The following is a 14,117-nucleotide window of genomic DNA, read 5'->3' as shown; positions in this document are numbered from 1 at the left end:
TCACAGAGCTTTGCTTAGATTATAAGTCTCTCTCTCACAGAGAATAAAGGGCATGCAGACTTTAATGGGGGAAGGGAGAATATTATAATGACTGAGAGGAGCAGAGAGGATAACTGTGTAACGATGGAGAAGAACACTTTAGGGCTAAAGGAGGAGGAGGGAGGTTGGATAGTTGGTTGGAAAGAAAGACTGCTGCTGCTACTTTTACAGTGTCTGGTTGTTAAAAAGTGTGACCGTCCAATCACTGGGTACGAATTACATAGGTTTATGCAGGGTCACTGTCATGGGAGGACAAGGATCACCATCGGGACTTGAGCTGGCTAACCTACAGGACTACTAGTCATTATTCCAGGTGCAATCATTTCTTCTTAGACGATCGAGCATCCATGTGTTCTTCGTTCTTCCTTTTTATCTTTTCTGATAATTAGATCCCATTTGCTATGCATGTGTATTTGTCCCATTTTTTGTTTCCTTGGATCCTAGGATACCATTTGCTATGCATTTGTGTATCTTCCCATTTTTCTTTATTCTTTGTATTTCTATTTTTTGAATAAGATCTCATTTTCTATGTTGCAGGTGCGGAAATTAATTTTGAATGCCGATTTTGCATGGCTTCAATTATATGTCTCAAGAGCATTGATGATTTTATGAATATAAATCAGTCATTTTTATCATAGTTTGACATATTTGAAATGTAATAGCTATCTTATTATTCTCGTAAGTGTAATTCTTTAAAAATATTACACTGCAAATTATTGGATATACTATTTAAAAAAAGTGTTTATGTGTACTAGTGTACTTGATGAATTATCCTCTTATATATGAAAATTTCAAGTTTGTTAGATGAGGGTTTAAATACCTATCTCAGTATCGATTCAGGGTTTATCTTTTATTTTTAGTTTTAGTGTTTTTTTTTTCTTTTTTATATAGAAGAGGCAATAACAAACTAGAGAGAAGTCCCTAGGCCAATTAGAACTAAAACTATCGGAACTATAAGCATTAAGAGCTGAGAGAAGTAGGCAGTGGTTTCAAGTTACTGACTAATCAGTCAGTAATGAAGTTAATTATACTCAGTAGGGCTTTATTTATTTTTTATTCACTTTTATTTTTTATTTTTTAGAATTCCTTCACTTTTTGGAAAGAAGTTCATACGCTCTCATGTTTGAGATATGTCGCCAAGGGTACCCGCATATTTAATTTTAATAATGACTGTGTCGGGTAGTTTCGGATGCGCTTCATTACTCATAAAAAAATTGAATTGCTTAGGTAATAAATCTTCTTACAGCCCCATTGTAATGGGTTATTATGTGTAATTCACAGATCAATAAAAATGTTGACATTTGAAAAAAAAGAAAAAAAAAACAAACTAACACTAAGCAATGCATACGATCCAAAAATATAAATAATACATTTTTAAGTGTTATTTCGCATGCAAATCCTTATGTTATTATTATTATTTTTTTTTGAAAACACAGGTTAATCCTAATACCTCAAAAATACAAAAGATCATTAGATTTATTGTCAATAAAAACACACACCAAACAAACAAAAAAAGTAGTTTTATCATTTATTCTAAAATACCACTTATCGTGAGCGTATGGGTTAAAGAAGAGCTGTAGAAAATAAAGTATATATTCTTAATATATTGGTATTTTTGTGCCAACATACTCTTATAGGAGATCCTTGACAAGTAAATAAGAATAACTCTTTAACAAGAGGGTATGGAACGTTCTCTAGATCTCTACCGTCCAGAAAAACTTGTTGGTAAAGCCATTACTAAGAACCTTGCTTTATTTAGTTTCTGCGGTAATCTCCCCTATGTCCCATATGGTATTGTTTCCTTTAATACCGAAAGGAAGCAAAAGTCTCAGACAAAAATGGGAAAAAGGTGAAACCGAGAAAAAGAAAATCAAACTGATATAAGAACTTGATAAAGAGAAAATCATGGAAAAGTGAAAGAAAAGGGTCCTCAAGACCTACCCATTTTGTACATTTTATCATGTGAAAGGCTAAAAGGAATCTTCTTTATTTTTATTTCATTTTTGGGAAAATATGGCTAACAGGGATCTTGCTTCTTGGAACTTGAGGTAGTAGACTTTTGCACTAGAACATGTTATTTTCGTGGATGACAAATTATGAAATAATTTCATGGAATTTGGAACCGCATACCTTGAAAGTTACATAGAAATATTATAATTAAGGAAAAAATTAATTGATGCAATCATGCCTTATTATATTTTAGAAGGTCGAAATTTACAAAAAAAATATTTTTATTTTATTTTATATTTTGGTGGCAAGCGGGCGGTCGGTGGAGGTGGGCGGAATTTTGAACTTCGTACCTCATCAACACTTAATCCCATTGTTTTTGAGTTTTACTTATTGTTATCTTGACTTGAGCATTGGATACTCTTCGCCATTATCTATATATTGTCCTTCTCCTTCGATTCCACAGCTATATAATTAGTTGAATGAATAATATCGATCATTTTAGTGGGAATCTTTGTGAGAATGCTGAACAATTAGTCCTAACAACAGTAAAAGTTGATTTCGGGTAGAAGTTCAAAGAAAATATATCTCTTTAGTCCTCTATTTAAAACTTAACAAATTTAAGAAGTTTCGAGAATGCTGAACAAATTAGTCCTAACAACAATAAAAGTTGATTTCAGGTAGAAGTTCAAAGAAAATATATCTATTTAGTCCTCTATTTAAAACTTGACAAATTTTCAGAAGTTTCAAGCAGAATCTCTTGAGATTATAAATATTTATTAATTTGTATATAAATTTAGTTCAGTACTTGAAGCTTTTTCCTCTCTCATTCAAAACTTAAGCTAAAAAACACAAGAAGAACAAAAAGAAAAAAATACTGGGCACAAGACTTGCTGAGATGATCGACGTACTACGATGTTTCCTGGTATTTAAGAAATCCTTGGACTTTCAGGCTGGTTCTCTCTTCATAATCATGATGTTTATACATATGTCCAAAGAACATTGAAGATGAATAAAAGTGATAAAGAACAAAAACAACAAACTGGGTTTAGAGGACTGACGGCTATAAACAACCAAGAAATATGCTGGATCATCTGTGGTGTACGTCTTATAGCACATAATGAACAAGAGGAAGGGAAAGATAAAAGGACAATAGCTAGGATCGAGAAGATCAGAGCATTACTGTGTTCAGTCACTTCAGTGTTGGATCGATTGATCCATGTTGTCTATTAGTTACAAGTTGGTGTTGCCATGCTCGACTTCTCCTCGTCAACTTTCTTTCGACGAGGACATTTTTGTAATTTTAATTTCGGAGCTATGCAACTTGTGTAATTTGTAAGCATTGCTGTGCGTTTTTGTAAATTTTCTTTCGATGAGGACATTTTTGCAAATTTCATTTCCGTTCAAGAAAATATGGCCCCTGATAATAATCTGATATGGCACTTACTTGGCACCCGTTGGTGATTAGGACGTGGACAAAATAGTCTTTTCGTGTAACAAATGCCACGTAGATGAATAATTAGAAAAAGAATAATATAACATATTCTAAATAAAATATAAAATAAAAATAAAATAAATTATTTGTACAAAAAAAAAATCAAATTATATTGAAGAAATTTGTCATCTTTTTTTTTTTTGGCAAAAATAAATTTGTCATCTTTTCTAGTTGCCAATTCCAGATTTTATGTAAGTTCTGTTAGACTCTGGCCTGTTTTCATGGCTTTGATATCTAATAATATCAAATCCTTTAAAAAAAAAAAACCACAAATGCCAATTATCACAACCCCCACTCCATGGAGTTGACATTGTTTACATTCTTCATCGATTGATTTCATTGTGTTAGGATATATTTCATCAACGACTCAACAATTAAGAGTTGTGTTAGATGAATAAAAAAAAAATACTGGAAAAATGAAACCCAGAAGTCGGATTGAAGAATGAAGGTTGTCTCTTGGTCTGGAAATCTGGTATGCAGCATTTGATCTGATTTCTCTCCGTCTTCTACTCTTCTTGGTTCTGCAAATCTGCAAGTTATTGTTGAATTGATGTGGGTTAAATGTGATGTGGGTTTAAATGCAAATCTGAGTTTCTAATGTGCAATTGTGCAATTGTTGTGGGTTTAATTGATTATTTGATTTCAATACTTAAACAGGTCAGTGGGTTTACTTAAAGTATAACGGGATTAAATGAATGGCAAACACTACTAAAAAAAATTGCAATTGCTTCGGTTTTTTACTTCGGCAACAGTTGCCGTCGCAATTGAGACCCTATTGCTACGGAAAATGTTCCGTCGCGATTAAGTCTTATCATTTGCGACGGAAAATTTTTGCCGTAGTAACTTTAGTGGATTGCTACGCTTTTTCGTCTTGCCGTCGCAAAACTTAATTCTATTTCCCTCACTAACATCTCGATCTGCAGCCCTAAATAACCTCTCTCGCCCAACTCTCTATCTCTTTGACGCCCAAACTCTCTCTCTGTCTCTCTTCTCGGCCAAGCTCACCCATGCCAAGTGCTCTCTCCCTCTCTATCTCTCTTGCCCAAGCTCCGCAGCGCCTTGAACAAGACATAGTCGAGGTCCGAAAGGATCGTCAGAGAGAAAAAGGTGATTTTTTCGAAACTCTAAAACCCCTAGATTTCTTTTAATCTGAAGTTCTGTTGTACCCGACCGATTATGCGATTTTTTTATCGCCAGTTGTCTCTCATATGTTGATCGATTGTGTTGATCTTTCATTTAATTTGGTATTGTGCGAATTTGATTTGATTTGGGTAGATTTCGTTTGGGTTTGTTTAGGGTTCAAGATCTAATTTTGATTCGGTTTTCTTTCTGGGTTTTCTAGCCAAAGGTTGATGAGATCTTTACCCCTCCCTCAACTCCTCTTTCGCTCCGGTACATTCTCCATCAACCCCTAGATTGTTAAGGGGAGGATCAATTTTGTAGGATTATTAGGTTAGGCACTTTAATTTTTGGTTATATTTCACTTGGTTTACTGTATGAGTATGCTAGAGATACTGTTAACTAAGCAAAGTAGTGATGCTATGAGAAGAGAATTTGCACTGGAGTAAAGAAAATGGTTGGTTAAAGGTTTCGGAAAACTAGTTTAGAGAAACTGGCCTTAGGAATTCACATATGGTAGGAAACCATTTATTTTTAGATGCCTAATTGAATTTCTGGTGCTGCAAGTTTATGTTCTTTTTGTTTGTTTTCGTCTCGGTATATTCATCAGCAGGTGGCACTTTTAGTCATAATTCTCATGAGCCAAAGTACAAGATTGAGTTCCTTTTCCTCCTGCCAAAGGGGGCTGTGGCTGTGATACCATCTTCTAATTTAAAGTCATTTGATTGAATTATGCGATTTTTGACTTTTGAAGCTCTTTTCTTGACTTTCTAATCATAGTTTGTCAGTTTCAATTAGTTCTTTTGTTCTATAGTGACGTTTGAATTCTTTTAAGGTACTACTTCTATTGAAGTTTCATGGCACTCTTTCTGTTGCTTGTTAAAAATCCCAATAAGAAGATATCAAGTGGTGATCAACCCGAAAATGCTCTCTTCAAATCTTCTGGAAATTTGGCAGTGCTTGGTGTATTTCTTTGTTTAGTGTGTTTCCTTATCACACATTAATTTGAATTTCTTTATTCAAATGTCTCAGAGATGGTAATTTGAATGACATGGTTACTGAGCAATGGATTCAATTACAGAGACTTCAGCAGGCTCTTCTCCTTCTTCTTTATTCCAGTAACCTTATGCTTCCTAGAGCTGGTATATCCTTAGATTTCTTTCATATGTGTCTTTGAGGAACTAAAGGTTTCCATTCTTCATTGTACCGTATTGACAAGGTAATGTTTCTATCGGCTGTACCTTGTCCTTGTCAATCCGAATTCAATTGCTTGAGTTGTTGAACCTTGATTATAGTTGTTTGTTTAAGTAATTTCATTTACACTTTGGTTGGGCTGCTAAAAAAAAAAAAAACAGAGAAATAACCTTGCATGTTGGTTCCTAGTGCATGCCCACCAAATGTTTGTTAAAAGTCCCCAACTAGCTTAAGCTCAACACTAGGGAGTTGCTTAGTTTTTGGGTTTGAGACTTAATGAGCTATCTTTGTTTTAGATAAGCAAAAGGAGGAGAACAAATTGGAGCAAGCTGCCGAGCCCCTTGATACTACAAAAACCACCTGATAAACTTGAGGTAGGGAAGAAAATTGGTTTTCAAGCTACTGGAGTTTGTAGTTTTGAAAAGAAAGTTGATAAAATGATTTTTGTTAAGTCCAACACTCTTCTTTCTTATGATTTCACTGACCACCTGGAACTGCATATTTTCTCTGTTTTGTTACCAAGTAATCAGAGGCTTCTTTGTTTAAGATCCTTGATGACAATGCTTGTCTTGCTTCTTTGTTCGATGGAATTTCTGCATGCTATGTTTTTCAGATTTCAAACTTACATGCAATAACTTCATTGCTTCTTTGGTTTGTAAGCTGGTCCGTTTTGTTGTGCCTCTCTTGTTTACTCATAAACAAATCAACTTCAAAAATATCAAAACTTCATATTGAGGTTAAAACAGCTTTGCTGAATTTTCTGAGAAAGCTGCCGATCTGTTAACTTTGAGCCTTCTGTTGCCCTACTTACTGATCTCCAAAGGTGGTGAAATTCTGATATGTTTCTGCTCTGCTAGTTAGCAAAGGATCTAGAAAGTTTCATTTAATTTCGATGTATAGTGAATCTTCAGTGATCTTTCTCTCAAGTCTAGTCTGCTATTGGAAATTCCCGAATTTTCTGTGTACCCCTGATTTTCTGTTGAGATTTGAACTTCCACTTGAATTATTTAACCTCTGGTTTTTGTGTATATTGAACCATACATCCCAATGCTCATTTCGGAACTGATTTTTTGCCATTTGAACTTACAATGAATTTTTGGCGAATTTTCTAAGTTGACTTTGCTGCTGCAATATTTTTCTAAAACCTGACAGTTCCGTCTATCTGCATCCATCTTTTCCCTTACATATCAAAATCCGATTTGCTTGAAAATTTAGTACGTCTTTCTTTAACATGGTTACTTTTAGTCTGGAAAGTTTCAAGCTCATTGCTGCAGAAATGAAGATTTAGTAAATCTTCAAAGTTAAGTTGTTCTTGCCTTAACTTTCCAGTCCACTTATGACTCCCTTTTGCCATAACTCTTTCGAATCAGCTTTCAGTTCTCCATCTACAGCTTTCAAGTTCAGATAATGTATTTTGTTGCTTGATTAACATATAGTTTCATTTGGTTTTTAAAGTTACTTACATTTCTTTCTTCAAATCAAAGTCCATCTCGAAGTACTTCACACTTTTAGGCTAAGATTGTATCGATCTTGGTCTTATACGCATTTTCTCTTACTTGAGAACCCCCTTACGTCACACCCTCGGATTTGGGGTGTGACAGCACATAAGCCATAAAAGATGCAGATTCTTAAAGGTAAAGTTGGTCTATATGAATGTATGAAATTTTGAATGAAATGTCGCCAGATTGAACTTCAAATTCTCTTAGAAATGAGAGGATAAAGTGTTGTCAACAACTGATACCTTTATTTTCTATATATAATCTAATATTAGCCTATTAAACCTTCAGTCTATCTTACGCTCCAAGTATTGAGGCGTGTTTTTCTGCCATCATATTTAGGTTTCTTCAAAACAACAAGTTGAATGGTAGCCCTCCTGAAAATAAAAGCTCGTCCCTTCTCAATGTGTAAGTGGATCAATATTTACTGATAAGCATCACTGTAATGCACAATGAAGTTTGCTGATAATGTGTGTTTATATTTCCATCTCTGTGCTGATGAACAGGCTGTACATGCTCTTGGTTTATCTGGATTGTACAGTATCTGCTTTTACAATAACTTAAAAGGATTTTGAATATCACACTTTTCTTTTTCTAGTTAACTCTGGATACTAAATGCTTACAACTACAAAAATAACTTTACAAAGGTACAAGTTCATATTTGTTAATCTAAATTTAGGAGTAAGTAGATATTTCTCACCACTAGAATAATCTTAATTGGGCTACTTGATAACTTTTTGATGAAAGAAATAGTAAGAGTAATATGAGTTCCAGGCTTACAGCTAAAAGCCTAAAACATTCTGTAAATCTTTTTTATAGTAGTAATCTTATATTGTTTTGAGTTTGTTGTGGCTTCGAGTATGCCCGTCATTCTTGGTCATTCAACACATTCACTTAGATACTATGGCTTGGGGCTGGAAAATGGTGTCTACACAGTCAAACTCCAGTTTGCAGAACAACAAATCCTAGATACTCCAAGGAAAAATCTTGGGAGACGTGTATTTGATATATATCATAGCTTCTCTATTTATTTTGTTTTCAGGGAATTCTAGTTTTGTAGGATTTTGATATACGAAAGGAGGCAGGTGGGAAATCTTTGCAAGCCGTTCAGGTGGGAAATTTCAGTTGCAAACTAAGCATATACATTCAGGTTCTGATGGATGTTATTACAAAGTGCTTCTATGCTGTTTGTTGACTGCAATGCTTTTATACTTGCAGATTTCCCACCTACTATCGTTCCGAACCATCCAACTAGTAGGAAGAATAGGATGGGAAAAGTAATTGCCGTGAAGCAATTTTCTGCAGCATCCTAGCAAGGAAAAAAAATGAGTTTCTCCCTTGTTGTGTGTTCTTCCAGGCAACGTATTAAGCTCCCCCCTTCTTGATTTTATGTCATGCTTGATTGTATTATTTGGTACTAATTCACTTTATTCTTTGAGCCCATTTTTGCTGCAGTACAGTGACTAAGAAGAAGTTGAGGCAGAGAATTTGGAACCTGCTAAGTACATTATGTATTCAAATGGTTTTTGATTTGGTCGACCCACAAATAGAAGTCCTGAAACACTGCCAAGTGTTAAATAAGGTATTTTGCGAAAATTACTTTGGGATATTGCTAGAAGCCTAGAACATGGAAATTACTGACATTATCTGTATAGATGTTTTCATACTTAGGAGATTCATTTATCTGTTAGTGTATCTAGCTATGTTGTTCCATATATGATTACTTACGAATTCAAAATGAATAGAGGAAAATTCTTACAAATAAGTCCTTTTTGGATGATGAACAAATACTCAAGTCGTATATGTATACATGAGCCTTGATTTAAATTTTGGAAATTGATGAACATATTACTGGTATATAGATGAGCTTAAGTTTTTCTTTCTAAGTTGAAATTATAGGATTGTGGGTTAATGCAAACTGCAGATAAGAATCAGTGGTTTCAGAATCTCAGATATACAAGTACTTTGCTCTCTCAAAAGTGCAGAATTATATAATTCATGATTGTTTCAATGATATCAGCTGATCGAGAATAGATTGTTCATGATCCACTAGTTTATTTTAGCTAACTGATCAAAATTCTCATCCTTACAGGTACTCGATAAGAATGGGGCTGCTCCAGCTAGAAGTGTTTTGGCGTGGATTCTAATATAAATTTGAAAGTATGCTTAGTAGCAGCTGTGGTTGATAATCTGGCCATTTTTTTTACTTCTAATGAAGGTGCTGCAGTGTTGGCATGGCTCATCTTTGTTTTTAAACAATCTTTGGCTGGTCTTAGAATTGTGATTGTTGGTTGGTTATAGATGATGGGTTTCATAATATTTTTCAATTTATGATATTTGGTGGGTTATACTAGCTTTGGTGTGCAATCCACACCTTTTTTTTTTTTTTTTTTTATAAATAGAATATTCTTTTGCGACGGCAAAGTATCCGTCGCAACGAATTCACCCCACTTTTTTTTTTTTTTTTTTTAAATGACAAATCTTTTTGCGACGGCAAAGTACCCGTCGCAAATAGTTTAGCCATTGCGACGGCAGCAATTTACCGTCGCAAATGGATTTTGTGACGCCACCTATTGCAACGCTAACATTTCCGTCGCAAAAGACTCAATTTTCCGTCGCGAAAAGTTTTTTCCGTCGCAAAAGCCCAATTTGCCGTCGCAAAATAGGCGTCGCAAAAGCAATTCTTTTTAGTAGTGAAAGGGATTCTGTCAGTGGGTTTACTTATGAATTGGAACTACGAACTGGAACACAAAGGTACTTTTTTCTTTTCTTTTCATTGTGCATCAGTGCATATAAAATTGTGGCTTATATTGTGGTTTTTTATTTTTGTTAAATTAGTTATTATGAAAAGTAGTTCATTCAAAGTTAATTTCTTAATTTATAGGTGTTAGAGTAAAATGTCAAATCATGAGCCAAAACCGAAGCGATCAAAATTCATTGACTCATGGTTTAAAAGAACAAATGTTGAGTCTTCAAGTTCAAATGTGGTTTCTGAACCTTCCATATCCTCTCCAAATATTGATGTTGAACCCCAATCTTCCATTCCTGAACCACAAAATAATATCAACGCTCTTGAACGTGATCCTGGGTTACGTTGTGCCATATGGAAATATCCAGTGAATGAGCGTGATAGTATTCGAAAAACCTATGTTTTATTGGGTCCATTCAACCTGAGTTAGAATTTCCATTCACTGAACAAGGGAGTCAACAACGTAGATTTCGGTTTTCTTGGTTCAAGGACAATCCATGGCTTGAATATTCAATTGCTCTTGATAGGGCGTATTGCTTCCCTTGTTTTCTATTTGACACTGAAGATTCTCAGTATACAGCATTCACCGTTGATGGGTTTAAGGCTTGGAAGAGGGTTTGTGGTGGTGATAATGTGTTGACGAAGCACGTAGGAGGCCTTAATTCTCCCCATCATGCTGCAATGCAAAAATGGGATTTATTAAGAAATCCTACCAAACAAATTGAAACAATTTTTCAGTCAAAATCTAGTAAGGATATAGAGGACAATCGATTGAGGCTTAAGGCTTCAATAGAAAGTGTAAGATTGCTAGCTAATCAAGGAGCTGCTTTTAGAGGCCATGATGAAACTGAAAACTCATTGAATGCGGGATATTTTAGAGAAGTCATAAAATCTTTTTCAAGAATGAGTGTTGAGGTTGAGAGAGTTGTTTTGGGAAATGCTCCCAGAAATGCCAAGTACATTAGTCCATCAATTCAAAAGCAACTTCATTACAGTTGAGCATCATTACCATATAGATGTCTTCAATGCTTTAGTTGATTTTCAGTTGAGTGAGTTGAATAGAAGATTCTCAGACCAAACATCTGAACTTCTTATACTTAGTTCAACCTTGGATCCTCGTGATAACTTCAGAAATTTTAAAACTGAAGATGCATGCAATCTTGCAAAGAAGTATTATCCTGAAGATTTTGTTGATAGTGAAATGTTTGCTCTAGAATTAGAGTGTGCATATTATGAGAAGGATATGCGTAGTGATCCAAAATTTCAGAATTTGGAATCCATTTCTGATTTGTGCAGAATGTTGGTTCAAACAAGGAAGTCAGAATTTTTCCCTATGCTTTATAGATTGATTTGTCTAGTTTTGACTATTCTTGTTTCTACGGCGACCACTGAAAGGGCATTTTCAGCTATGAACATCATTAAGAATAAACTTAGAAACAAGATGGAAGATGAGTTTCTTGGTGATTGTATGGTCCTTCACATTGAGAAGGAATATGTTGAATCTATTGACAATGAATCGGTGATCAAAGAGTTTGAAGCTTATGGAACTCGTAGAGTTAGATTTAGTTAGTTTAGGTTCTTGTATTGCATTGCACGTTTATTTTGTTGTTGATTTTGTTTTTTAGTTTTGTATAGATATGCATTTGAGGGGTAAGGCTCACTACGTCCCCCCCTGACTAGGTGTACATTTTTTTTTAAATTAATAAAATTCTCTCGCACCGTCGAGATTCTCCATAATATTTTTTTTTTTTTTTTTAAGAAATCCAGCCCGCCCAAGGTTCCAATCCTGAATCCGCCACTGGATATCTACTGGCATTGCAAAACCGTCTTCAAGGCTCATCTCCTATTCCAAGGCACATATATGCTCCTCTCCCATTTTAGCAATTATGAGATCGAGCACAGATCTGCTCCCATTTCATGGCTCATATTCTTGTGGCATCTAGCTACCTATTTTAATTAGTAAAGATACAAATTTGATCTTCGGTTCGTTTTTATGTGGGGTGAAGTTGAAATTCGAATTTTGATGAGGTCGATGATACTTGAGTTCTACCCAAAAACTACAACAACTATTTTTTTTTTTTTTAAGTTAATCTCTTTAATTCAATTAATTCACTATACCTCCCTATAAAGGGCCATTCCACTAAGGGATTCATTTTTCTTGTCATTTAAGAGATTTTTCGTGAGACCTGCTTTTTTATCAATGTCGGCATCTCGATAATTCAGTTTTTAGGTCTTTATGAATTGATCATTTATGCAAATTTTCATTTAGACTGAAAATCGTTAAGGCATTCATAAGTGTGATTTACCATTATAAACATGAACAGTTTATGTTAAACAGATTTGGTTCGTCCATTAATTTGATTTAATTTAGTACCTTCAGGATTACCAATTTGGATGAAAATTTGCAGGATTGATCTATTTATCCAAACCTAAAAGCTGAACGGTCGAGATATAGATTTGTGATTAAAAAAGTGAGTTCTACAAAAGAGCCGCTAAAATGGCTGAAAAAAAAAAAAATCTCTCATATATATATATATAGGGAAGTGAAAACTACACTTCTCATTTTAGAATCCAGACTCATTTATTTTATTTTTTTTTGTTGAAATTTTGACAATGAGACAAAATTCAAGTCACTAAAGACAAATTTAAAGTTATTGAAAAATGAAACATGGAGTGTGGATTGTAAAATGAGGAGTGTAAATTTCACTCCCTACACACACACACATATTAGAGGGGGGAGGGGGGATCAAGAGAAGACTGTAGAATCGTTGTAAATCTGTATGTAATTAGGATTTTATTTAATTAGAATATCCTATAATTATGGAAAGATTGTTTCCTATTAGAGTTAGACTACTCCTTTGTACTTGTATATATACCCCCATCGTGGGATGAATAGAATTATCAAATTAACCCTGAATTGAAGTATTCTTTTCTACTTGGTATCAGAGCGGGTTCAATCATTTGAACTTGCACTGCATCCTTTGAATCCTGAATCCCAAAAAACACCACAAACCGCTGCGTACCACCACCGTTGAAATCAAACCATCTTGAATTTCAAACCACGTACCATCACCCTACCTTTTTTCGAAAAAAAGAAGAAGAAAAAAAAAACTTTTTTTTTTCCAAAACATTCATATCCATCTTGAAACCCTAGACAATCCAATCCTGCAAAAATTCTGAATTCCTCAATGGTGCAATCACAGAAACAATCTATGGGGCATTCTGCAACTACCGAATTTACTGTTATGGATCAACGCAGACAGGGTCCTCCTCCAGGCTTCTCAGGACATTCTCCACGCCGTCCTCTACATAAACCAAATCCATATGCAAACAAAAGGTGCATTATCTGTGGGGAATTAGGTCATAGAAAGGAGCGGTGTTATGAAGTGATTGGTTACCCTGATTGGTGGGACTTCACCAAGAAACCGCGAAAGAATCCGGGCAAGACCGCTGTTGCTATTACAGAGGAAGTTTACCTAGACAATGCCTCCGCTAATGTAGCGCAGTCAGGTATGAATGGTAAGGTTACTTTTAATAGTACATGGATAATTGATACAGGTGCATCTGACCATATGACCAATGACCCAAGTCTTGTGAAAAACCTTAGACGTTCCCCTCAAACCGTTGTCTCTACTGCTGATGGTACTCCAACTCCTGTCATCGGAGAAGGTTCTATTGCTTTATCTGATACCTTAACCCTTGAATCTGTCTTAGTTGTTCCATCACTAGCTTATAATCTCCTGTCTGTTGGTCAAATTATTTTAGCTCTTGCATGTATTGTGACCTTCTATCCGTCTTTCTGTGTGTTTCAGGACATTCTGACTCGACGGATTCTTGGTTATGGTGTTAGAAGGGGGAAATTATACTATCTGGATCTAACAGAGACTGGAAAGAAACAGAAGCATTTTTTGGGACAAGCTAATCAGATCAACGGGGTAGAGAATGCGAAGGAAGCTGTATGGTTATGGCATCGCCGTTTAGGTCATCTATCCTTTACTTATCTTAAGAAGCTGCAACCTCATTTGTTTTCAGTTGTTAGTGATTTGGATTTCCACTGTGACATTTGTGAACTGGCCAA

At 35.0% G+C, this 14,117-nt stretch overlaps 1 long non-coding RNA gene across 5 annotated transcripts; it reads left to right on the top strand.

Moving 5' to 3' along the window:
- Positions 1–4,222: 4,222 nt before the first annotated feature.
- On the top strand, positions 4,223–9,643 carry LOC133717777 (uncharacterized). Of its 5 annotated transcripts, none has more exons than XR_009849941.1 (8): positions 4,236–4,588; positions 5,633–5,819; positions 6,091–6,168; positions 7,633–7,698; positions 8,333–8,401; positions 8,509–8,652; positions 8,751–8,872; positions 9,383–9,643. It is a non-coding gene; the product is annotated as an uncharacterized LOC133717777 (long non-coding RNA). The 5 variants fall into 5 exon arrangements; XR_009849939.1 differs by having other exon boundaries at positions 8,746–8,872; XR_009849940.1 differs by having other exon boundaries at positions 4,223–4,588; positions 5,436–5,819; positions 8,509–8,872.
- Positions 9,644–14,117: the final 4,474 nt, after the last annotated feature.

This window comes from Rosa rugosa, chromosome 6, assembly GCF_958449725.1.
Source record: "Rosa rugosa chromosome 6, drRosRugo1.1, whole genome shotgun sequence".
In the NCBI taxonomy this organism is placed as follows: Eukaryota; Viridiplantae; Streptophyta; class Magnoliopsida; order Rosales; family Rosaceae; genus Rosa; species Rosa rugosa.
The sequence above is the reverse complement of the archived record's forward strand: the minus strand, read 5'-3'. Positions and strand labels throughout refer to the sequence as shown.